At 36.1% G+C, this 27,747-nt stretch overlaps 1 protein-coding gene across 4 annotated transcripts in view; it reads right to left on the bottom strand.

Annotated features, from left to right (window-relative positions):
* Positions 1 to 27,747, bottom strand: part of C4H1orf21 (chromosome 4 C1orf21 homolog) — a 281,887-nt gene that overhangs the window by 146,196 nt on the left and 107,944 nt on the right. The gene's annotated exons all lie outside the window — the stretch shown is intronic.

Raw genomic sequence — 27,747 nt, 5'->3', positions numbered from 1 at the left:
CTGGATCATTGCATTGCTGCTAGTAGAGAAGTCCACTATATTCAACTGTGCCATCCAGTTCATTATTCCTTTTAGCACAATAGTGGTTCTATCACCAACAGATACCACAATTTATAGAACTCATTATTTTAAAATAGTGAACATTTAGAAAGAAATGTAGTAATAACCAAAAAAGCAAGCATGATTTCATCAAGAACAGAGCATGCCAGTCTGTAGTGTACCCTAATCAAGACAAAGGCTAACAAGGAAGAGAAATAATCCTGATAGTCTCTCAGCAAGAAAAGAGCCTACAGGAGAATGGGCAAAGAGGCAAAGGGAAAAATTGAAAAAAAGGGAGAAAAGGGAAGAAGTCTTAGTAGTGAAAGGGATCAACAATGATAAATATTTCTATGGGAAAAAAGTTATTTTACTTACTTTAAAAAGGAGATGGGAACCTTGTAATAGGTAGGATCTTTAGGGATTTGGTACTTAGAAAGACCACTTACCCTACCATTCAGAGATGCAGGGATGAGAAGTAAAATGGGGAAAAAATGACCAAGTCAAGGGCAAAGGTCAATAATGAAGTGAACATAGGAAAATTCCTACTATGTGACAATAACCTTCTCTTTATCACCTGCAGGCATTGGTATTTCAAGAGTGAGGCACAATACAAAGAAAAGGGACTGGGGAAAGATGTATGAGACACTAAGAAACTGATTAGAAGAAAATAGAAACAAAACTCATTGCTTCCTTAGAAGTTCTAATTCTATAAAGGATATAGAAACTAAATAAGTATAAGGACCATGATTCAAATAACAAAAGTTTAGAAGAGACGGAAGATGAAGACAAATAATGAAGAGAATGAGGGAAAGACATTCTTTTTTAGAAAAAGCACAGAAAATGAATTTAAAAAACTAATGAACAAAACAAACTGAAGGAGAAGAGAAAGAAGGATTCTTCTCAACCCCTTAACTGAGAAGAAAAAGAATGATATAAGTAGATAAAAGCAAGCAAGCAAGAAAATCAATAAGAAAACTTCTACTACTAAGGAAAGGGGTAACAAATAGAGAAGGAGAAAGACATCTGAGGATGAGGGAAAGAAAGCCTGTGGGAATTAGGGTTGCCTTAAAATAGATTAAGCTAAATATCTAAAAAGATATAATATTGTGTTTATAGAGAAAGACAGGGAACAACCCTAATTTGGAAGAAAATCTTGTTTTTACAAAGGTATATTTATTTAGACAATATAGGAAGGTCAGGAGTTTTTAAATTTCCTTACTTCCCTACCCCATGCCTCCAACACCTTTGGGGCACATTATATCACTTCAGGCTCTAGGGAGAAGAGGCTAAGATTTAACACAATTTCTACATAGCATTAATCTTACTAAGTTCATATCCAAGGGTGGAATTACTATTGGATGAGTCTTCATTTAAGCTGGCCTGAGTAGTAAATATCAAAATGTCTTTTTGAGATTCTGAGGCATTGTCTCTCACCAGATGTCATGAATTCAGAAGAAGTCACAGGAAGTGAAAGGATCTAATCAAGAGGGAGGCTAATGGTTTTTTTGAAGGCATCCCCAGCTCTAGCTCTGCAGTCACAGACAATCAAAGAGGCTACTGTCTACACTTGGAATGTCTACACCTTCTCTATTAAATGTTATCAAGACTTCTAGAAGAAGGCTTCTCAGGCTCTTCAATGAAGCTAATTACATCAGGGGCACTAGACTCATAATGCTCTTAAGATCTGGGATCTTTGGCTTGGGTCCCATTAAATATATTTTCCATAAGCTTTAGAAAAATCTCTCATTCTATTCTTGTGAACAACATGGAGAACTATGGGGTACATGAAGAGTTCCTGGATTAAAAAGGAGTCAAATGAGAAGACCTACAGTAGTCATGGAGCTTACACTCTAATTGTGGAAACAACATGCAACAAATATGTACAAATGAGTTCAGCTTGGAAAGTCTGAGGTAGAAGAGGGGAATCTAGGCTTTACCCTGTGATGCATAACATCTATATACATTAGTTGAAAAAAAATAATAGAAGACATTCCAACCAAATTCACAACTAACACAAAGTTGGGAAAGAGTTCAATAATTTAGCAACATTGGGCTAATAATATTAAATATTCAGAATGAAGGTAAAATCTAATATATGGATTCAAAAAACCAGTTTTACAAATACAAGATGGGAGAGACATGACCAGATGAAAGTTTGTCCGAAAAAGTTAGGAGAGTTTTAGTGGAAGACAAGTTTAGTGAATTAACTGCTAATTATTTCGAATTTATCCTGTTAATATAGCTCAGTTGTACATACTTGTTGCATGTTGTTTCCACAATTAGATTGTGTGCTCCTTGAGCTTGGGACTGTCTTTTGCCTCTTTTTTACCCCAGTGCTTAGCACACAGTACATACTAAATAGATATTTACTGACTGACTGATATGATAGTAAAAAAACAAAACCAAACCCAAACACAGTCTTGGACATAGTGACATGGCTCAGAGAAGTGAGAGTCCCAGTGTACTGGGTCCAATGGCCCAGACCACATCCTAAGCTACAATTTAGGTAGGACATTGGTAAAATGGAAAATTTCTACCGAAGGGTAATCAGAAGTGGGGGATGAGGGCTAAAGGGTCTGGGGATCTTATCATACAAATATCAGTTAAAGGGCATAGGGGTATACTTGGCCTAGAAGAGAGAAGACTTGGAGAGCAAGGAACAAGTCATTTTGGCCTCAGAAGGCAGAGCTAGAAGCAATGCACGGAAGTTAAAAACAGGAAAATACTGAAGGAAAGCAAAATTTCCAAGCACTTAAATCTTTCCCAGAGTAAAATAGATTCCCTTAGTAAATAGGAGGTTACTCCTTAAGTGTTCAAGCAAAGGCTGGCTTATCAGTAAGATCTAGAGAGGACTTTTGTTCACATACTGGTTGGACTAGACCTATTGTGAGATTCCTTCTCATTTCCACATTCGATGATTCTATGATACCTAATGACCCTCCCCATTAGATAATAAGGTCATTAAGAACAGAACTCATTTAATTTTTATATTTCTAGCCTCTAATAGTGTTTTGCATAAAGCTGACACTTGGAAGGCACGGCACCAAATATTTATGATGCTCTTTACTATGTGCCAGGCACTGTGCTAAGCTCAAGGAATAAAATTTAAAAAAGGGTAAAAACAGTTCCTACTATCAAGGGGCCCATGTTCTGATAGGAGAGACAACACATAAATAGCTATATAGAAACAAGACATATGCAGGATAAGGTGGAAGTAATCTCAGAGATAAAGCACTATCATAAAATAAGTCTTGTTCTATTATTAAATGAATGTGATACAAGTAGTTGGATGCCAGGGAAGAAATGAGATAAGAGGGAATATTTTATAAATGTGAGCCATTATTACAAGAATACAATTAAAGGTATAAATTTTAAATATCTTTTATAAGCATGAGAAAGTTAAAGTTGAAAAACAGATGCTAAATCAACAATTTGCCATAAAACTGAATGTGAGATGGCACAATAAATATAAAAATTTTCACTGCAATACATTTAAATGAAATCCTTTCTCATACATAATTTGACAATCTTTCTTTTTTTTTTTTGAGAGCTCAAAATCAGCAATGACATTTATAGCATCAAGCACTTATGTCTGTGGCTGAAGGGAATTTCAACCTTGTAATAAAAGCAGACTTCTAAATGGAAACCAAGTTTTAGTATATTAGAGAGATGCACAATTTTGGCTCTGTTTCCTATTTCATAAATTGTACTCTGACCCTGTCCCTATCTCTGTTTCTGTTTCTGTCTATACACACACATGCACCCCCCTCTCCCCCAAAACACTCCATCTCTCAATGGTTCGTTTCACTGGCTACCCTTATGCCCAGAATTCTCTTCTTCCTCATCTCCATCTCCTGGCTTCCTTAGTTTTCTTCAAGGTCCAGCTAAAATCCCACCTTCTACAAGAAGCCTTTCATGATTACCCTTAATGCTGGTGCCTGATTATCCCCAATTTATTCTCTAATTTTCTTCTTTATACATAAAATTTTTTATTTTGTCTCTCCTGTTTGACCATGAGCTACTTGAAAGCAGGGATTGGTTTTGCCTTTTTTAGGAAATATATTTAACACATATTTACCATAACACCTGGCACAGAATAGAAGCTTATAAATACTTATTGGCTTGTCTTGGCTCTATGATCCTGATCAAATCGCTTAATCTCTCAGTACTCTAGGCAATTTTTTAAGACTATCAATTGCAGAATCTAGACTATGTCAGTAATTGGATTTTCCTCCTTCGGGATTTCCCTAAAACAGTGTAATTATGGGTCCAGTCCCTACTGTGAGAATGTATATCCACACTCAGAATATACAGCATATATAGCATCTATACATATATGCATGCCCTACAGGTTATATACATGTTACATATGTGCATTTAATACACATGTACGTGGAGATGTGAGATAGGGAATGTTTGAGAGAAGTTGTCCTTCCCCACTTGTAGGTATTCTTGAAATACAAACTTTAAATATCTCTCCTTTTTCTACCTTATTAGTCTGTCATATTTTTTGTTTGTTGGTTTCATTTTGCAGATTTTATTAAATAATTTGATTGTCCATAATAGTAGCAATTGTGATTGGACTGACCCAATAACATTTTATTGAGATCATACTCTAAAAGAGATTATAATAGTTCTTAAGAAAATCTGTGATCCAGAAATATGACGTATTTCCTTAAATTTCTGTTCTGAACTTAATAAACACCAGAAAGAGAATTTCCATATACTCCATGTTTTCTTTTGACAAAGATTTAATTTACGAACTATCTTCTTTTACAAATCTCATCCTACACACATTTGTCCATTTTTATAAATTCAACCCACCCTCTCCGGTATTACTAGTAACACCAACTGCACAGTAGGCAGAAAAACTGCAAATTTAAGTAATCTCTCTCACTGAATGACCGTAGCTTAATGGCAATCCAGTGATTGCTGGCAACAGAAGATATCAATGACAACCAGTCCAGGGTATATTCCTGCTACCAAGCAAACAGAGTCACATTCACCCCAAATAATAATGATGATACTGATGACAACTAGCGTTCACATATTCCCTTAAGGTTTTCAGAGCACTCTACCTGTTATCTCATTTGATCCTTGAAATAATCCTGTAGGTGTTATTTTCACTGCCATTTTTCAGATAAGGAAACCAAGTCTGATAAAGGCTAAGGGACTTTTGCCCATAGTCACAACTGGTAAATATTTGAGGCAGGATTCAAACTCCTAACTCCAGGTCGAGTTCTATCCATTCCATCTAGCTGCCTGGAACACTCCAGGCATAAGGGATCACCTTCAATAATTCATGGAAGCAAGAGAGAAGAAGAGTTTGGGGGATAGTTTGACTAGAACACAAAATCTATGCAAACAAGTCAACAAACATTTATAAAATGCCCACTATATATAAGGCACTGTGCAAAGATAAAAATGTAATATTCTTTGCCCTGAGGATGCTTATATTCTACTGTAAAAGAAACTCTCATTGGAGGGTTCCATTGGAATAGTCTAATGCATTGGCAGTAAATATGGGATACTTTCTCTTAAAAAAATCCAAACAAACTGAGATTAATCTTATGTTGGAGGAGATGTTGATAAGGTACTTTATGAGTAATTCATATATCCTCTGAAGAATTTTCTGGATTCCATTCTGTCTCTTTTTTATTGTCTTTAATTGGATGATATGATATGGCATTCAGCTGTGCATACCAGCTAGCTGTTGGTGTATGCCTGCAGTGTCTTTCTGAGATCTTTGCTAGTTCTCTAGCATTCCTTTTGTCACAGTGGTGTTTGATGCCTGTCTTTTGGGGTATTCCTTGATAATTCCACCTTTTCTTCTATGGTTATTACTGTGGCAACAGTTGCCACATCCATGACTGTGTGCATGTCCTGAAATATTTTTATACTTTGTCGAGTTTGAAGGGAGAATGAATTCTTTTATGATAGTTATAGAAAATGTCATATTAAATAACTTTCTTTTGGTAAAAAATGAATTAGCTAGTTGCACATACATTATCAAACTCAAAACTGACTTTGTGAAGTTCTAGTCTATAAATGACCATCTGTTTTTCAGGTTATTTTTGTCATCCATGTTTTATTAAGTCTAATTTCTAAAGTTTGCCTTAAGTAAATATTTTCAATGACTTCAGGTTGTTCAATTTTTCTCTCTTTAAAGCTTAGTAGATCTTTGATTTCATCCCTTATTTTACCTATTCTAGGCTTAGAGATGAAGCTATAAATCTGAGGCAGCCAGATAGCATTGAGCTTAGAGTCAGAAAAGCCTGAATTCAAATCAGCTTTTTTTTTTAAGATCATCCAAGGCGGCATTACGAATTTAATTTATGAAGAGAGCAAAATATACACTAAAGATATTTTCATCTGAATACTAATTGTATTCTAATGTATCAGTACAATAAAAGGAAAGACACTGACTAGCTGTATGAACCATGGGCAAATCACTTAAATTCTGTATATTGCAGTTTTCTAAACTGTAAAAATGGAAATAATAATGACATCTCCTTTGCAGGGATGTTGTGGGGATCAAATCAGATATTTGTAAAGTGCTAACCACTACTTAGCACAGTACCTGATGCACAGTAGGTACTTAATAAATGCTTGGGGACTTTTCTAAGATAAAAAGACAAAACAAGACAATTTGCCCCTTAAGGAGCTTAAATTCCATTTGGAGAGATAAAACACACATATATACATGTAAAGAGTTTACATTCCATTGGAAGAGATAAAATACATAGAGATACTATACATATATAGAGATACTATACATATATATATATATATATATACATATATATATGCACACATCCATACATATCTTTGTACATACACATATAATAAAGGCAAGAAAAATCTGAGAATGAAGCCTGAACATTTCAGGCTATAGGAAGGACACGAGGCTCATATAGGAGGTATGTTTCCAGCAGATGAGGTTTTACTATTTATTTTGGGTTTGTTTCCTTCTGTCTTTGTCTTTTTTATTACCAGAACCCCAAGGATCCTGCTTGCTGGCTTAGTATTCCTCTGTGCCAAGCTTCTTACAATAGAGTCAACCTGTAATCCTCTGTTTTCCTTTCTAGTTCTTTGATTCTTAAGAGCTGCTGAATCACTTTGTTAGTGGGGGTAACTCAATCAGTGCTGGATATCTTTAGAGCTACACTGGCCAGCGTTTCAGGGTTCCTTCTACTCTTTATAAATTTATAAATTGCTGTAATAGCCCCAAGGTCCAGAAAATCTCCTCTTAGTGTCAACCAGGCTGTCATTCTCCTACTTGGCACTGTTCATCCATCCAGTCTGTAGTAGGAACCATGTATGGTGGAAAAGGCTCATAGCTTTTATTCTTAAAGTGTAAATAATTTTGCATATTATCTCATTTGAACATTAACACAACACAGTGAGACAAGTGTTATTACTATCATCCCCATTTTATGGATGAGGAAAACTGAGACAGAAAGGTAAGCTGGTCAGTGTGAGGCAGGATTGAATTTTTTTAATAGGAACATTCCCACTGAGGAAAAAGGTACACTTTTAGCCACTTCTGCTTAATTTTTGATCTTTAAGAATCATTCCCCAAACTTCATGACTTAAACATTGGTTGTTTTGTCCCTCTCTTTAGGGACAAAACATATACAACAGGCGAGTGTATGGTGTATGTATGGTTTGTGTGTGTAAAAATACAAGAGGGAGGAGATAGTAGATAGAGAGTGGGTCCCAGGGACCAGGATGACCTGGCTTTAAGTCTTGCCTTTTTTGTTCCTTGCACAAGACAATTTCCCTTCACACTCTGAGCATCTTCCCTGGCAGTTGTCCTTTTGTCTGCTATTCTCTCCTTCCTCCTTGTTTTCTCGGCTTCCTTCAAGCCTCAGCTAAAATCTCACCTTCTATGAGAAGTCAAATTGCCCCTTAATGCTTAGTGCCTTTCCCATAGGATTATATCTAATTTATCCTTTACAAATAAATACTTATAAAGTAACAGCATATTAACTAAAGCAAAATCAGTATGGCCAAAAGCTTCAGGGGTCTAAAGAGCCATTTATTTGTTAATTCAGTAATTATTGAACAATAGCATCATAATATTTATACTGCCTTTATTGATTATGTCAAAGCCTTTAATTCACTCCTGCTTGTTCACATATTATAAATATATAAAACAGACCAAGGTATAGGAAGGACACTAGTGTCACAGTGTCTGGAAAAGTCTGTCTGTTGTTGCCTTCTAACTCTACCTGTCTCAGAAGGTGAATAGTCTGCTTCTTCAACAATCCTTTGTAATCATGATTGGTCAGGGTACTAACTGGAGTTCTTCTGCTGTTCAAAATTGTTTTTCTTTTATAAAGTCTTTATTATATAAATTGTTCTGCTGATCCTGGCCATTTCCCTCTGTATCAGTTTATACAAATCTTCCCCTGTTTTTCTGAAAGGGTCCAATAGGCAGCTAGGTGGTACAGCTACATCTGGAGTAAGGAAGACTTGAGTTCAAATAGCTGTGTGATCTTGGGCAAGTCATTTGTCCTCTGTTTGCCTCTATTTCCTCAACTATAAAACTAGGAAGATAACAACATTTGCCTCATCAAATGAGATATTTGTAAAGCACTTGGCACCATGGCTGGCACATAGTAGAAGCTACATAAATGCTTATTCCCTTTTCTTCCTTTTCTTCTCATTTTGCAACTTCTTTCCTACAATTATAGTCCATTACATTCATATTCCATAATTCATTTTAACCAGTTCCCAAATGCTAAGTACCCACTTAGTTTCTAGTCTATCAATTTTACCTAACATCTTTTTTTTCTTTTGAAAAAAAAATTTCCTGTCTTAAGAATCAATACTAAGTATCAGATCCAAGCCAGAAGAGTGGTGAAGGGTAGTCAATTGGAGTTATAAGTGACTTGGACTGGGTCACACAGCTAAGGACATGTCTGAAGCCAGATCTGAACCTAGGACCTCTCATCTCCAGAGCTGGCTCTCCAAAGCTGCCCCTTTGTCTCATCTCTTAAATATAATGCCTTCTCTCCTCTGTTACTCCCACCATCTTGGTGAAAGTCCTAAAATTCTCACACCTGGATTATTGCAAGAACCTGACCATTAGTCTGCCTGCCACAAGTCTCTTTTCTTCTCCAGTCCATCTTCCATGCTGCCACCAAAGTGATTTTCCTAACATGCAGGTCTAATCATGTAACCCCTTCCCCCCTTATTCAAACGCCAGTGGATCCCTATTACCTTCAAAATGAAATATAAAATAGAGATTCTGCTTGATTGGCAGTGGTCTCTGGATTTGAGGGGAAAGATAATGAGTTCAGTTTTGGACATGTTGAGTTTAAAATGTTCACAAGCCACCCAGCTGGAGATGTCCACCACATCTGAAACAAAAGTCTGTCCCTCACGTCTAGAATACATTTTCTCCTCACCTTTCTTGGATGAGTCTCATCTCAATTCAAATAGTGATCTGACAGCATGTAAGTTCCTAGAGAGTAAGGACTGTTTCTTTTTTGTTTGTTCCTGCATCCCCAGGACCTAGCACAGTACCTGGAATACACGGTGTGTTTAATAAATACTGATTGGTTGGTATTCTACAGGTTTCTCCATTCTAGGAATGTTCTTGATACCCATCCAGATTAGAGGCAGACTCCAGGGACCTTTATATGTATGACTCATATGTATTCTCTCTGGGATTGGTCCAGAACCAGCCCATCCTTGGAAGAATGGAATCATCTTGGGGAATATTTCCCCTTTAGCTATCATTTGCATTCACATTTAGATATGTTGGGGAGGTAGGTTGGTGCAGTGGATAGAACCTCCTAGGTTAAAAAATCCAGCCTCAGACACTGACTAGTTGTGTGATCCTGGGCAAGTCATTTAATCCCACGTACCTCAGTTTCCTCATCTGTAAAATGAGCTGGAGAAGGAAACAGTAAACCACTCAAGAGTCTTTGCCAAGAAAACCCCAAATGGGGTCCCAAAGAATCAGAAACAACTGAACACCAACTTAGATACTTTAGTTGATGTGAGATCCACATTGCTGAGAGGGATTCAAGCTGCAGTGGTGGGTTCGGGCTACATCAGAGAATCCATAGTGCCCCCCAGAACTCTAAGAGAGGGGGCAGTTAAAGGCAGCTGGAGTCCTGGTATATGATCTCACAGTTGATTTTATATTCTCTCATCCAATCGCTAAGTCAGTTTGACCACTGGAGTATTAACTCCTTCCCCAAATGTGTAGATGGTAAATAAGCCATAAATGAAAATTAACTTCTGGCCTCTAATGTTCCAGGGCAGGAAATATTGAAATATCATTCAAAATAGGCCTGAAGCACTAATGTAAGCATTTTTTGATACTGCTCATCCTCATTTCTATCAGATATCTCATGGTAAACAGAAAACTAATCAACAGGGAAAGTGTGGGGCACACGTGGAATGACCAAAAGCTATATCTTGTCATGTGCATCTACCATGGTGCAAGTGTCAGGGACTGGGCTAGAGGTATTTATTCTGATAATATTTTGATATTTTAAAATATTTTGATAATATGATTGGCTTCCTTTATATCTTATATATATATGCAAGCCTATGCATTTTATGTATTCAAAAATACAAAAACATACAAAATATTCAAAATATACAAAAATTCAAAAATATAAAATATGCAAAAATCTGGGGCACTAGGTAACTTAGTGGATTGAGAGCCTCTCCTAGAGAGGGGAGATCCTAGGTTCAAATCTGGCTCCAGATAATTCCTATCTGTGGGACGCTGGGGGAGTCACTTAACCCCCATTGCCTAGTCCTTACCGCTCTTCTGCCTTGGAACCAATACACAGTATTGATTCTAAGATGGAAAGTAAGGGTTTAAAATATTATTTTGTAAATTGTAATTATTAAATTAATTAATTAAAATATATAAAATTTATACTTATATAAAATAGACAATATATTATATATAAACTATAAAAATATAATAAAAAGGTATATTTATGTGTATGTGTGTATATATATATATGTTTATATATATTTATATATATGTATATAAATAAAATTCAGGGAAGTCCCTACACTAGCCTAGATTACCGAAGGGTTCTTGACACAAAAAAAAGATGAAGTAATCCTGATCTAGAACAGAAATGTCAAACACCTACAGGGCAACAGGGCACAAATCAGATTAAAATGCAACTGAGAACTATTTAACAAAATAAAAATACTATAAAACACAGATAATGTTAACATGTGGTTTTTTAAGTCAATATATGTCAGTTAGGAAATCCTTCCTTATGTATGGTTTACTAAATAGAGAGTTCTCAAAGGCTATACAAGTTCCAATCAGGCCTTCTCAAGTTGAAAAGACTACAAATACTGGAACAGTAAGAAACTGTTCTCCTCTCCTGGCACCATCAGAAAGGTTCCTTTAATTTTTTTTTATTTGATTTGGCCCTAGCAACTCAAGAAGGTGGTAAATTAAGGTGTGAAAGGTTTGCAATAACTGTTTTGAAGTAATGAACAGATGCCTGGAAAACATAAGGGTTCTGCTTAATATTATAACTTTAATCCTCAGGGTTAAGATTAATTTTTTTATTCCAATTATCAGCTAGGAATTAATAATTTCCAAAAAAAAAGAATTAATAATTTCCAGAAGTTCAACCTTCAGACTTCACGAGGTTTGTAAAACACATCAAGTTTGTCATCAATCTCTGTTCAGTTGTTTTTCCATCACATCCAGTTCTTAAATGACCCCATTTGGGGTTTTCATGACAAAGATACTGAAATGGCATGCCATTTCCTTCTCCAGTTCATTTTACAGATGAGGAAACTGAGTCAAACAGGGTGAAATGACTTCCATAGGATCATACTGCTAATAAGTGTTTAAGGCCAGGTTTCTACTGAAAAGGTGAGTCCTCTTGACTCCATGCAACAGCACTCTAACCACTGTGCCACCTAACTGCCATTAATCTCTTAACTAACAAACAAGGAATAAAAATGAAGTTAAGCTATCAAAGGAAAGTATATTTTGTCATATGGTAGACTTTTTTACACCTTATTATTAAATATCAACCTGTAAAACTCAGGATTTTGTAATAGATTTTCCCCCAAATTCTTACAAATTATCATAGTTCTGCTATTTTTAATTTATAATAAGTGTAATTTACTGATTGAGATAATTATGACTTTCTGAAAAAGAAAAAAAAGCTTTCTGAAAGAAAAAAATTCTTTTCTTTCTTTATACTTTCTTATACCACCCCCTTCCCTAATAACATAATCTGACATTGATTTTTCCTTTCCTAATTGCTCATAGCCCATCAGCACAGGTACATGCAAGTATTCTGGTTAGAATCAATTTTGACACTTTATTTTAAGATATCTTGTAAATTCCCACTTTTTTCCTTTTTTTCCTAATCTCTCAGTTCTACTATACTCTTTTATGTACCATCCCCCCCCCCCCCCAGAAGACTGAAATCTCCTTGAGGACCAGAACTTTGTACTCTCCATAGATGTACAGAGGAGGGGACTCAGTCTTCCTTAGACTTTTTTTGTATCCCCAGGCTCCCTCCCTCAAAGTAAAGTTCAAGGTAGAAAAGAATTTGGAATCATAGAATCTCAGGGTCAGAAACAACTTAAGAACTCATCTTCTCTAACCCATAACTGCATAGGAATGTATCCTTAAAAAGTGCTCATTCAGTCTATGTTTAAAGACTTCCAATGTTAACTAATTGGGGCATCCATTCTCCTCTTTGGCAGCTCCAATTGCTGGGGAATTTATTCTTAATCTAAGCCCAAATCTGTTCGATTCTCTTTTAACCCCTTAATCTTAGGGCTGCCCTCCAATATCATGTTAGGAAAAAATCTCTCTTCCATATAACTAGGAGTCTATGTTTTTTGAAAATGTGAGTACTCCCTTCACCAATGCAGACTACAGTCTTCTCTATGACTTGGTAGGTAATTTTTTTTGAGCTTCCCAGCATATCAGTTTATTAAGCGATGCTTGCCAATTGCATAACAAATCAGGACCAGGCCACCTCAATTTTAGCAATAGAATCCAAATATAGAGGAGACAGATTTTTACTCATGAAAAATAATTACTTAAACAAGATCAATTAATTAAAAGAAAATAACCAACCAGTATACAAAAATTAGGTAATGTGATATCTATGGAGGAAACATTAGGGACTTTCTAAGTTGGGAGAAGGAGATCGAGATGCAATTCTGTGAACTCAGAAAAAGAGGGTATCCGGTACCCCTGGAGAGAAATTCAAGTTGATAAGATCCTAAGATTTTATCAAAGCATTTGTTTAGAAAGTCATTTATCTCCTCTTACCCACTCATACTGCTTTCATCATTTCTTGCCTGTTCTATTCCAATATTTCCTTTCAGTTAGTCTTGATCTGTGGACCAATCTATCCTCCAATAGTTGCCAAGTTAATATTCCTAAAACACAGGTCTGATCATGCCACTTTCTTAACTCAAAAATCTCTAATGGCTCTTTATTGTCATTAGGATGATGATAGATTCCTTAGCTTGACATTTAGAGTTCTCCAGTCTTTATTTTTCCTTGCTTCTCCTACTCTCTGCCCCCATCAAACTGGTTTTCTAGTTATATTCCATACATGACTTCTGTCTTTTGTACAAGCAATACTCCCTACCTAAAATGTGCTCCCATTCTCACTTTCATCTTCTATAATTCCTTTTAGCTCCCTTTAAAAAAGCAGAACCTATGTGAGGCTTTTTGTGGTCACATCCAGCTATTCCCCACATCCTTCTTTCCCTTTGGTAATTACTTTGTATTTATTTTGTGTTTATTTATTCACATATATATTATTATACCCTGCCAATAGGAGGCAAACTCCTTGAGGGCAAACAGATTTTTCCCATGACAACAAAAAGAGAAATCAATGGATTTGTTATGGAAAGATCTGGAGGCAAATCCTGTCTTAGAAAATTAATAACTTTGTGACCTAAGGTTTAATCTCTCTGAGCCATAGTTTTTTCATGCATAAATGAAGGTTTGGATTAAATTTTTGTTGGGGGAAGGGAAGAGAACAAGCATCTGTTCAGTGTTTGCAATAAACAAGGCATCTTACTAAGTGTTGATCTCTTTTGATCCTTACAATAATCCTCAGTTGAGGAAACTGAGGCAGAATGGTTACATGACTTGCTCAGGGTCACAAAGCTAACAGGTGTCTGAGGACAGATTTGAACTCATGTCTATCTATTGAATCACTGAGCTGATTCTTTGTGTTCCAAGCCTTGCACATAGAAGGTGCTTAATAAATGTTGAATTAAAATGAATTATTATGGTCATGGTATTAATGCAGGGTGGCAGGGCATTTAATGGGGAAATTTTACAACTTAAAAGCTCTCAGCAAAAATTCAGATATTCTGGGTCATGAGACCTACTGTTTACCTTCTTTTGCATAAGCCTGGTCATACTATTTGTCCCAACAGCCTGTTAAGGCAATGTTTCTCAAATTGTCTTCCCTGAAACCCACAGCCTTTCAAAGCAGTCCACACAGCACTGTGAAATGAAAAATTAAGATGGCAGACCTAGCAAACCAATTTAGTTTGCTGTCTGTCACTGCATACAATATGTGTGTTTTCCCTATGTGGAGGGTATTTTAAACTGGTTAGTATTTATTAAAACAAAAAAAATCAACCCAGCATTTTATTGGTCAAGAATAACAATATACTTAATGATTTAAGACATGCTATCAGCTGAGTGACCACTGGTGTCAGCGGTATGCACATGTTGTGAATCAATGTCTGTTTATATTCCTGTGTTTTTTGAAAATTAGAAATAGTAATGTTTTTAAATCTATTCTGAATAATAGGAAGTTTAAAGAAACAAAAAAGCAAAAGGGTAAAAAACCAAAATTACGATAAGGAAATAAATATCCATAAACAATTGATATCAAATCTCAAAAATATAAAGCACCACAATTATAATGATAACTACCTTTAATTTGTATCTATTCTATAAATTATCATATTTTTAAAAATAATTCTAGTTTCCTAGAAAAAAATTCTGAAAGCATTTATAAATAAAACAGAATTTGAAAGGAAAACTAAAAACATTTTTATGGCAAAAATGTGAACTAAAACAATCACCAGGGGGCAGCTGGTTAGCTCTGTGGATTGAGAACCAGGTCTAGAGACAGGAGGTGCTAGTTTCAAATCTGGCCTCAGACATTTCCTAACTGTGTGACCCTAGGCAAGTCATTTGACCCCCAATGCCTAGCCCTCACCACTCTTCTGCCTTGGAACCAATACAAAGTATTGACTCCAAGACAAGGGTTTAAAAAAAAAAGAAAATAAATAGGAAATAAAAACTGTTGGGAAACATTTATAAGATAAACTATTGCCACAATTTTGTTTCCATTTATATCAGAAAGTCAGACTGTGCTAACAAACAATCAAATCCTTCCTCCTGAGTTTACACCATTGTTATACTTGGAATAAATATTCTGAAAATATTTTGTTTAAATTAGCCTCATCTCATTTGGTTCCAATGAAATAGAATTTTGGAAAGATCACTGAAATAGATTTTAACCCATGCTTAAAATCAAAAGTTTTTGTTTAAAATGAAGAGTTGGAAAAGAAAATAACAGAATTCAATGGTATGTGAACAGTAGAGCTAATTTTGCTTCATAAGAAAAGATGAGGAAAATTTACTGGGGTGGGACACCAAGGAAAGACAGACGAGACCTAAGAGGCCATCTAGTCCAACTCAGACATGAAAAGATTCCCCATTGTATATAACACACTCAACAAGTGATTATTCAGTGTCCTGCTATCAGTGTGAAACATTGCATAAAAACTATCAGACTCAATTAATGTGCTGTTTAGGCTCTACTAAGCTGCTTTCTCTCCTTTCCCTTAAAAAAACAACACAACACTTTTACCTTTTGTATTAATATCAGTTCTAAGACAGAAGGGCAGCAAGGGCTAAACAACTGGGGTTAAGTGACTTGCCCAGGATCACACAGCTAGGAAGTGTCAGGGACCAAATTTGAACCCAAGTGCTCCCGACTCAAGGTCTGGGGTTCAAACCATTGTGCACCATGCTATGCCCTGTCCTTTCACTTTTAAAAATATTATATTGTTGCATGGCTTCCTGGGATACAAGAATAGAAAAGGGATAAATTTGGAAATGATTGTGATAGAAAAACCTACCTCAGAGTCGTTATGTATGTATATACTGATGTGAAAAAAATAGTATGTTCTAGACCTCCTAGACTAATACAGGTCCTTGCCTCTTGCCCCAGCTCCCTGTTTTTGGCTAATTAATTGTTTGTATTTTAAAAGAGAACATCCATGGCCAAATAACTAGAATTTGCCTGCCCACCTATACAAGTAACATCAGGCAACTTTTTGGATCCAGCTGCCCTGAGGCTTTTTCCTAATGTCAAGAGATGTTATGGCATTCATTGTCCCTTTCCCCTGAATTTTTTCTTGCATCTGGCACTAATTTACTCCCTAAGCAGGCAACAGAAAAAAAAATTAAAGTTACTATTTTCAAAGTATCTGATCCATAACTGAGTACTCAATAATCTGTCTATAGTTGAATTTTTCATATCTTTAAAAAACTATAATTTTCATACTATCTTAGTTTTCATTCTATCTTTAGGAGTGATGCTTAAAAAAAGTATTATACTTCCAAGCCAGAAAAGTTACACATTACTCTGTCTTCTAACAAATACTTAGAATAATATAAGCAAAAAGAAGAAAATGCTGTAATACTAATGCATGCCCTAGGAAATAATTTTCAATATTAAACATCGACTAAAGGCAGATTTATTGCTCTTCTCCTTAGTGGAGCGATTTAAAGTCATTGGAGATAAATATGGCATAATCCGATTACATTCATCTTTCCTGTATCATCTGCTGAGACTGGCCTGCTAACTTAATTAACACACAGCAACATACAAACACCAGACAACAAGAAGCTGGTAGAGGTCAAGCTAGAAAGAGACTAATCCCTGGGAACAGAATTACTTTAAACAACAAAATTAACAGAGAATTGTTGTGTTGATCAGCTTTTAGGGAGAGTTACAAGCCTGCAGTAAATTGGCTGGAGTTTGTTTCCTAGGCTTAATTGCTGAGAAACCCAATCAAAGAATCTGAGGCCATCAGACACTTGACAAATCTGGCACCCATAGATCTGGGCATCAAGAGATCAGTCCTTCACTGAAACTCACAGACACTTCAGTTTTTTGAGAAAACTATGGAAAGCACTATTATTTTACAGCACCTAGAATGTTCATAAAACAAAACAAGTGCAATCCTTATTAGCTGTTGACTCTTAACTACTGTGTGAACATCTCCCATGAGATTTACAGAAAGTGATGAAAAATGCAGAAAGCGGAATTGGGGGGGTGAATGATGAGAAATGGACACAATAATTAAAACAACATAAAGGAAAAGAATCACACCAGAACCACAAAACTCGGCTGAAACTGCAATATGTGCAGTTATAATGACTAAACATGGCCTTGAAAAATAAAGGAGAAAATATTCACTCCTGTCTTTGCAGAGGTGGGGGGCTATGAGTGTGGAAAACTGATATACTGAAGGACTTGGTTGATGGGGGGTAGTTCAAAAAAATTTTTTTTTAAACCCTTACCTTCCATATTGGAGTCAATACTGTGTATTGGCTCCAAGGCAGAAGAGTGGTAAGGGGAGGCAATGGGGGTCAAGTGACTTGCCCAGGGTCACACAGCTGGGAAATGTCTGAGGCCAGATTTGAACCGAGGATCTCCCATCTCTAGACCTGGTTCTCAATCCACTGAACCACCCAGCTGCCCCCCAGTGATGGGGTTAGTTTTGCTGAACGAGCTCTCTCTCCTGCCCCTTTCACCCTTCCCCCAACTTAATAAAATATTTGTTATAAGGGGTGGTTTTTTTGGGGGGGAGGGAGCAAAAATATATTTCTAAATGATATAAAGCAAAAGTTGTTAATTTTTAAAATTGAATTAATTTGCTCCAATTTCATTGAAAAGATGGACATTTTGTGGGATGCTGAAGACTAAGACCCCACTCATGAATTATGAATTGTGCCCAAAGTTATTAAACTGTGTAGACCTTTTAACCCAGCACTATCACTATTAGGTTTATTTCCAAAGGTGACCAGGGAAAAGGAAAAGGAACCTATATGTTCTAAAATATTTATAGCAGCTCTCTGTGTGGTTGCAAAGAACAGGAAATTGAAGGGGTGCCCCTCTATTGGGAATGGCTAACCAAGCTGGAGTATATGATTGTGAAGGGATACTACTGCGCCATAAGAAATGATAAGTGGATTAATTTTGGAAAAGCACAAAAAGACCTATATGGGATCATTAAAGTAGAAAGAGCAGAACCAAGAGAACATTATACTCAGCAACAGAAATACAAGTTTGAAGAATGATTTGTGTATGTCCGCCTCCAGAGAAAGGACTGATAAATAGAAACAAAGAAGATGTAGTTTTATATATACAAATACATTTTTGTCAAATGATGCCTTCTCTCGTGAGGAGAGGGGAGAGAGTGCGGAAGATACTCAGCAATTTTAAAGTAACAAACAAAAAATTAATTTTTAAAAACCCACTCACAGGGTTACAGTGCATAATTCCACTCAATGTAACTGGTAGTTATTAAGCTTTATATATTATAACTGGTACTTTATTTATAAATTATATTATAAATTATAAACTTATTATAATTTATATACAATTATAATTATAATATATATTATATATAAATGATAATTTATAAGTTATATTATAAATTATATACTTGTTATAAATTATATACACTTATAATATATATTATATATAAATTATAATTTATAAATTATATTATATATTTATACATTATATGATTTATATTATAACTGGTACTTATTAAGTAGGGCACTGGAGATACAAAGTTGTACCTGCCTTCAAGAAGCTTCATTCAACTGAGAAATAACAACGTACCACAGAGACAGAAGTATCAGTGATATACAAAGTAATGGAGAGCGAAGATATACTAACAATTAAGGGAAAGCAGCAAGGGGAAGGACTATGTTGTTTTAGCACCAGGAACTTGTTCCTGTCCAGCTGTTTCAGTCATGTCCAAACTCTCGGAGACCCCATTTGGGGTTTTCTAGAAAAAGCTGCTGAAATGGGTTTGCCATTTCTTTCTCCAGCTCATTTTATAGATGAGGAAACTGAGGCATTCAAGAGCCCAAAAGACAGCTGATTGTATCCTCTGGGGTTCTGTCTGAACTGGTGCCCATGAGAGCAGCTGGGGATTTTCTGTCACATCACCTTGGCTTATGAGAAGAGACTCTTCTTTTGCATCAAAAGACTGATTCTACTACAGGCTACCTTAGATGACAGCCCCTAAATTTAGTAAAGGTTTGAAACCTCACTTTCCTTTTCTTTTTCCTATTTTTAAATGTAAAAAAAACATTACTTTCCATCTTAGAATCAATATTAAGTATCAATTTCAAGGCAGAAAAGTGGTAAGGGCTAGGTAAATGGGGCTAAGTGATTTTTCCTGGGTCACACACCTTTGAAGCCACATTTGAACCCAGGTCCTTCTGATGCCAGGCTTGGGGCTATATCCACTATGCTACATAGCTGCCCCTGTCCTGCCCCTACTTGTTTTTTGCTGTCATTTCTTATAAAATTTTCTGTATCTTTTCTTCTACTATAAATACAGACTCTGGCCTTATCTAGGTTCTTAAATCCCTATAAGTATTTCAGTGACACAAAGTCTGGGAACTGTCAACTGGCACAACCTAACAGTAGTTTCTTTTCATTGCCAAGTTTGTCCTTTTCTTTGCTCTGAGAAAAAGTTTTGGGGAAGAAGCAACATAAAGAATTGCCTGAGGAAAGCTTGCAGACTATTAAATTTGAAAGATTTAGGCTCATAAATTTAGAGCAGAAAGAGATCTTTACAGACCATCTAATCAAAAGCTGTCCTTTGACATAGTGCTTAGCACATAGCAGCCATTTAATAAATCTTTATTGACTACTGAGATGTGGCCACTTAGGTTACCCTAAATCACAGAGCAGGGATTTGAACCCAGATTCTGACTTCCAAGTCCAGTATTCTTTCCATCATACTATATATTCTACCTTTTCTGAACCAAAAGACACTTCAGCATTGCATTTTAATTGGCCCTTATTTCCCACTTAACTGAAGATCTATTATCAAAGAAATAGATGAGTATAAAACAGAATCCTGACAATTACTTAATGAGGTAGAAAGAGAAGACATAAATATCACCAGGTGTTTATGCCAAGGAATATGAAATAGTTACTACCCAAGAGATAGTATGGTATGGTAAGTAGAAAGAATGCTGGACTTAAGAGACAAAAAGCCTAGAAAATCTACACCATTTACTTGTTACCTGTCTTTAGGTAAGTCACTGACCTTCTCTAGGCATTGCTTTGCCTATCAGAGAAATGGACAGAAACCTACATACCTGACTGTGCAGGTGAAATAACATTTTGTTAAGAGGTTTGTGTCCATAAAACACAATGAAAATAGGACTACTATAATACCTGGGATTATTCTTTACATACCAAGCATAGGGCATATATTTTCTCTTTCACTGGCAGTAAAGATATGCCTGAATAGACATTCATACATGCCCTAACCCCACTGGAATTCCGAATAAAGCAGCTTTCAATAACTGAGCATTCTTGTATAATTTGACATTGTTCACACTGTGTAATTCCAGTAATCATATGAGTTAGGGGAGTTTGAAAAGGAACAGGGAGGCAGGTCTGGGTAGGCAATCAGTGTACATTGGTAATAACTGACTTACCCTCTTTACAGCACTACACAAGTATCAGCTATTTTCTCTACCCCATTTCCTATACAAATACAAAAACTAATAGAGGATCCTCCCGAGGACAGGGGCTGCCATTTTGTCTTTGTATCCCTGGCATTTAGCATAGCATCTGGCACTTAACAGTAGGAATAAAATAAATGCTTGAAGAATCATACTGAATTGAGGAAGACATTTAAGATGTCTGGCAAAAGTGGTCTAACTCTAGAATCATAGAATCAAGAGCTCTAGTCCAATCCCAACATCACAGGAATTCCTGTGATACACCTGACAAATGGTAATCCAGTCTCTGCTTGCAGACCTCCAAGAACGGGGTACCCACCACCTCTTGTTGCAACTCATTCTATCTTAGGATCTAACTTTTAGGAAATTTTCCTGAAATTAAGTTTCTTTGCAACTTGTACCCAGTGCTTCTAATTCTCTCCTCTGAGACCAAATAGAACAACACTTATTCTTTCTACACATGGCAGCTGTTGAAAGATTTGAAAGGCCCCCCAGTCTTCTTTTCACTAGGTCAATTCCCCATGCCTAGAATGTACTATCTCCTTCCTGCTGCTTCATAGAGCCCCACTCTCCCTTTAAGGTTAACTCAAACACTTTCCATATGAAGCCTTTTCTGAGTTCCCTCAACTATTAGTGCCTTCCCTCTGAAAGCATATGGTTTAGCAAGAAGAAAGCACTTTTTCATGTGAAGCAGGGGTGAAGAAGAAACTAAAGCTGCAGGAATGGGGGAAATTTCAATAACCAAAAGTTCACAAACTCTTCCTCTTCTTGCCTGGCTGTTGTTTCATTTTCATAACTATATTTCAAACTTCTTAGAATAAAAATATGCAAAGGCAGAGGAGATGGAGATTATTTCCTATTAGAGGGAATTAAGAGAAAATTTCAAGAAGATCTACTTGAACTGAGCTTTGAAGAATAGGTAGGGACTGGGTAGTAAGTGGAGTTGTGGGAAAAGAAGAGGGGAAAGAGGGAAGCAAAAACATGGAAGAGAGAATAATGCCATGGGGTAGGTTTGGAAAATAAAAAGAAACACAGTTTGGATAGAGTACTAAGTATTTGAAAGGGAGTAGTGGCAAAAAAGAAAAGCAGCTAGGTAAATGGGGAAGAAGTCACTGAAGGTCTTGAATTCAAGGCAAGAGTTTGGGATTTTATTTAGTAAGCAATGGGAAGCCAGTGAAGAATTTTAAGCAAAAGGGTCACATTATTGGAGTTGTGTTTTATGAAAATTAATTTGACAGTAACATTTGTGAAGCAACAGAAGGATGAGTAATTTCAAACATATCTTTTAATGTTTAGCCTTTATAGATTTGTTCCTTCTCCTTGAAATGTATATTGCCCATAACTCATCAAACTCCAAGACTAGGTACCAATATCATCTTTTTCAGTTTGCTTTCCTATTCCTTCAGCCAGACATAAACACTTCTTCCTTCAAACATTACTTTAAACTCTCATGTTCATTTGTACAAATATCTTATTATCCCCCACTGAATGTAAACACTCCCAGGGCAGGGACTTTATTCTTATTCTTGTATTCCCTATCCTATTGCTATCATAGATACTGACAGTTGTCACTGAGTAAAAACATCTGACAAAGGAAACAAGAATATGGGCAGAAAGAAACAGAGAAAGGGAAGAAGAAAAAGAATGAGAATCAAGAAAGAATAAAGGGAAGATAAGGGAAGGAAGGTGAGTATGGGAATGGAGGAGGGAATGATGGAAGAGAGTGAGAATAAGGAAAGGAGAAAGTGAGGGGAGGAAAGTGGGTCAAAAATTAAAAAAAGAGAGAAAAGACAGAAAAATGTATTAAATTTGCCCATTATAGGTGAATAGCAATCTTTGTGGGGTACTCTCAATAGGTGTATCTCTCACAGCATCCAGTTAATTTCTATGAACCCTCTAATAGGTTGTTTGAATGAATATCGCCTAACGTGCTCTAAACTACTCTTAGTCCTGCCCCGGGTTTATGCCTTTAAAATCCAGCCTTGGCAGCATACTCAGAAGTCTCCTTAATGACCTCAATCGATCAGCTGACCACTTTTCTTGTCTGCATTAACTATTGATGAATGGAAAATTCCAAATTTGGAGATGAAGCTTTCAGAAGTAGGTCTGATTCCCGTTAGCAAGACCCCAGGATCCCTGACACCACCTCATAGGTTCACATCCTTTTATGCTGACTGGATACTCTGCTACTCACTCTTAGACCCTTCTGCTCATTCTCACCTTGCTATTGCATTTTGACTGCTATTTTGTGAAGCCTATATAGATATAGGTGAATAATATGCATATATAGCAACATTAAAAATCAAGAAATTCCATGTAAATGTGGTCAACACTTTCCTAAATTTTTGAAAATCCAAAATTCTTCCTTATTTAAATTTTCATTCCTTCCCAAGTAGAAATCCATCTTCAGAAATCTGTTTCGTCCTATCAAAAGATTCATTATGTCTAAGTATATACTTATGTGTATATATATATATGTGTGTGTGTGTATATATATACATTTATGTGTATATATACATCTATATGTGTATGTGGATAGATAGATAGATAGATATAGATAGATAGATAGATAGATAGACAGATAGATAAATCACACAAATTTGGAGCCATCAAGCTCCTTAACAACATCACTGAGACTAAACTGATTTGTATCAATGGAAATTACTACATAAAAAACTAATTATTTTCTCAGCATTTCACTGTTTCTCCCCCATCACATATCCCAAAAATGGCTTTAAAAATAAAATGAAATGAACACTTTTGAGGTGAGTGGCACTACAATGGTTAAGTGTACCTGCATGTGAAAACACTCACTCACATAAACAGCCACACACTTTAGAGCCATCACCCAATAATGTCACATTTCATGGAATCTGTCAAGTCTTTGGCAACACATGAAAACAATACCCAGCAGTTTGAAAAGTTAACAAGGCCACTTCACTCAACTAAAACTCTTGGGGCAATTTAGGAAAAGTACAGTGCAAATGGATTAAGGAGGTATCAGTTCCAAAACACCGGGAAAATCACAGAGGAATGTCAAATGGCTCTGAGTGATCCCAGTACACCACTGGTCCAATGACTTTTTCCTTATTCGAAAGTGGGCAGTGACCCTCCTGTCCTTGTAAACTTAGCTGGAGGGAAGTTAATACCATTCTCCTCCCTAGGTCACAATCAAACAAATGATGAAAGTGGAATGTATGCAATACTTCAAGGTTCTACAAGATTGCATTTTAATCCTCAAAATAACTCTATGAAGCAACCACTGATTCTTAATTCTTACCTACTATATTATCAAGTTTTAGTGTTGCATCTGTCTTGACTGGGTGAGGTTCTCTCCAACTTTTTATTTCTGCTATTTTTTTAATCCCTCTTTTACAATCACATATGGGGTTTTGTTTTTTAAAATGAACAGGAATGTGAATTTTGAGGGAAAGTTATTGGGATTTATTTTTTAATCTGCTACCTGATACATACAACAGTGTAATTAGAAGATGGGTAAAAGAAGGTTATTACTAAAGCTAATTCAGACATGGAGTATCTGTTGTACAAAGATGGTTATTACCACATCATCTCTCACATGTCAGAGAATTAGTATTCCTCCTCAAGGTACATCAGTGGTGTCAGAATCAAAACTATACCACTCAACTTTACTTAGGGATCCCTGTGGGCTATCTATTGACTTAAATGACTACGTATTAATGTTAACTATGTTCCATTGTATTTTTATTTATTTTGTTAAATATTTTCCAATTACATTTTCTTCAGGTATCTGGTCAAACTCTGAGTGTTGCAGGCCGCCATATTTGACACCTTTGAGGTACATCATTGCAGCATCAAACCTTTTAGCCTCTTTATCCCTGTTATGAAAAATAAATTATTTCATTCAAGTTTACTCTGAAAGAGCAATAAATTCTGATCCTTACACTAATGTCACGGGTAATCTTACTGCCCACTAGAACTGAATATAAGACTCCCTCTTGGAACAAAACTCATATTCTATACAACTAACAATATATACAAATGAAATGAAAATTATTTTTAAGAAATATTTTTAAAGATGAAGTTAGATGAGCATTACACTAGAGGTTGTACAATGAGGAAGAAAAAAATCTAATCTGAGTTGGGGCACAAGAGACAAATTTATTAATTCAAATGTACTAATTCTAAGCAAATCTGCTTAGAGGAATAGAACTCCAGAAATGCAGTTTCCTCATGGCTTTGTAAATTCCTCTACTCAAGCCATTTTTGATTTGTAATTCTATAGAGTTCAAGAAGAAAAGTAATACCATAATCAGAATAAAATGTGAACAAAGTCTAGACACCAGCTTTGATCCAAACAAAACAATAATCACAACTTCTGGGGCACCCTAGAGAATCACTTTCTTAAAAAACCAAAAATTTAATTCCTCTTTAACCACTCCCTGTAAGGATTTTTCTTTTAACCTGGTCAATGATGAACCCAAGAAATATTTTTATTAATCTAATTAATCAATGACAGCATTCTTCTCTTAATTACCCTAATTACTTCCTAGATCTAATAGGTTTCTCTCTTTAGAAACTGGTTAGATTTTTAATAAGAATGGCAAGAAAAGATAAAAGTGTACGATGGCTGATTTCTGAAGTGATAGTTAAGGAAAGGCTGAAGTCTTATTATTATTTTCCAAAATGTAGCCTAAAGAGGTTTAAAGTTATGTATGCTTTCACATCAGTAAGGCCATGATTATTTAAAAGGAAAGGGAACTTCCAAAGATAACTGAAACTTAAGGAGAAATTTCTTTTCACTATGTTTTATTTTTAAAACAGCAACTTTCTAAGCTGTATTTCATATTTTAATAAGGACAGTCCAAAGGGCAGTGCCTTCTAGTAGGAAAAATGCTGAATTTGTCATCAGAGAATCTAGGTTCAAATTTGAGCTTGAATTATTTGATTTTAAGCAAGCCTCTTAACTTTTCTTGGCCTCAATTCCTCATATATAAAAAGAGATGGGTTAGACTAAATCTCTATGCATATAACTTATCCTTTCTGATCTACCCAGCTTAAATTTATCTAAATAAGATTATTTTATCTATATTTGTTTACGTGCATGTTTTTTTCCCTCCAAAGGTATAAACTCAAATGGGAACTCTTCCATTTGTCTTTGTTCACATAGCAGATAACTAACAAATGTTTCTAAACAGATATTAGTATTATTGTTCTCGTTGGGGTGATTTGAGTTAATGAAAAGTTCCATTAATGATGTTCCAGTTCATTAATGTTTTACTACTTCATTGCTCCTTAGGATGACACAAAAGTCTCCTCATAGTGGTCAATGAAACAGTTTCATTCTTAGCAACAGATATCTTCCCTCGATTCAAGAATAAATAGAAGCTCCTCCTCTCCTGATTTGAGAGCTCCCTCAGTTCTCCTAACACAGCACGGCAGACCCCCTACCATACAAAAACAAGTGTCCCAGCCACCACACTGGAACAAAAGCTTGGCGGCTCTAAAAATAGTGAAGCTATTTTAGGATGACTGAGTGTTCGCCACTCCAGTCAAACGAGACAGCTCATTAACAGAGCCATCTGATCTCAAGCAGAGACCTCGTCAAAAGAGAGATGCTTTTGTAAGGTAACAATATTATACAAATGTCAGCTGGTAACACCATTAGTTAAACAGTGCAATAAAAATGGGTTACTGTCAAACAGAATTCCATCCTCAACCTCCTCCCATGCTGCTTCCTAAGAGCCCTGATAACGAATGTATCTCAAGTAATGATGACTTGGAAACCCTGCATGAGCCTGAAGTGCCTCTAAAATGTAATAAAAGGATTGAAGTGTATTGAGTCATTTCAGTGTTAAGTGTATTTTATTACATTGATAAAAAAAACAAAACAAAAAAAACCCCTTGTTTTCTGTCTTAGAATCAATATTGTATATTAGTTCCAAGGCAGAAGAGCCAGGCAATGGGGATTAAGTGACTTGCTCTGGGTCACAGAACTAAGAAATGTCTGAGGCCACATTTGAACCCAGGACCTCCCTTGACCAGTCTCTATCCCCTGAGCCACCTACTTACCCCTTACATTTTTAGTTTTTTTTTTTTTTATCTGAGCCTTGTTCTCTCTGTCTCACCCAGCCTGGAAGGGTCGGGGCCACTTACAAAAAGGGCCAGTCCTGCTGCTGACTGTCAGAGAAGACTTTATCTGCTTCATTTTTCTGATTTGGATTATTTCATCCCTCTTTTGGCAGTACAATGCTTCAGCCCTCCTGAGAGTTTCACAATATTTGTGCTGGACTAGAGCAGTCACTGTTTGGCTTGTAACATACTATAAATATGAATCAGAATCCCCAAACTCAAGAGGCATGCCAGACTCAGTGTCCCCAGCATCAGGAATTAAGTGTGTACCGTCATACCCGATTATACTATTATTTTTAGAAAGCATCTAATCCATGTTTACTATCTGTATTTCTAAACTAGGAATGAGGAGTTAGGTCTAACACCAGATGCAGTCCTAAGCCTCATTTTCCCCACATGCAAAATGGGCACAATAATATCTGCTCTATGTTGAATTGTAAGATCTGGGTCAAAAGGTACGCACCTCCCTTAGTGGTCTTTTACATTTACATACTGTATTCATTTATATATATTTATATACAGTACTAAGAGGACCACCTGAACCCTGCTCATCTAACCTTTGCTGGAAGACTTATGGTAATGGGGAAACTTATTACCTCCTGAAACAGTCTATTTGGGGCATTTATGATTTTTGGGAAGCATCACCTGAGTAGCTATCTACCTACCTACCTACCTACCTACCTACCTACCTACCTACCTACCTACCTTCCTTCCTTCCTTCCTTCCTTCCTTCCTTCCTTCCTTCCTTCCTTCCTTCCTTTCTTTCTTTCTTTCTTTCTTTCTTTCCC

Source organism: Gracilinanus agilis, chromosome 4 (genome assembly GCF_016433145.1).
Source record: "Gracilinanus agilis isolate LMUSP501 chromosome 4, AgileGrace, whole genome shotgun sequence".
Taxonomy (NCBI): domain Eukaryota; kingdom Metazoa; phylum Chordata; class Mammalia; order Didelphimorphia; family Didelphidae; genus Gracilinanus; species Gracilinanus agilis.
This window is presented reverse-complemented; position numbering and strand designations above follow the sequence as displayed.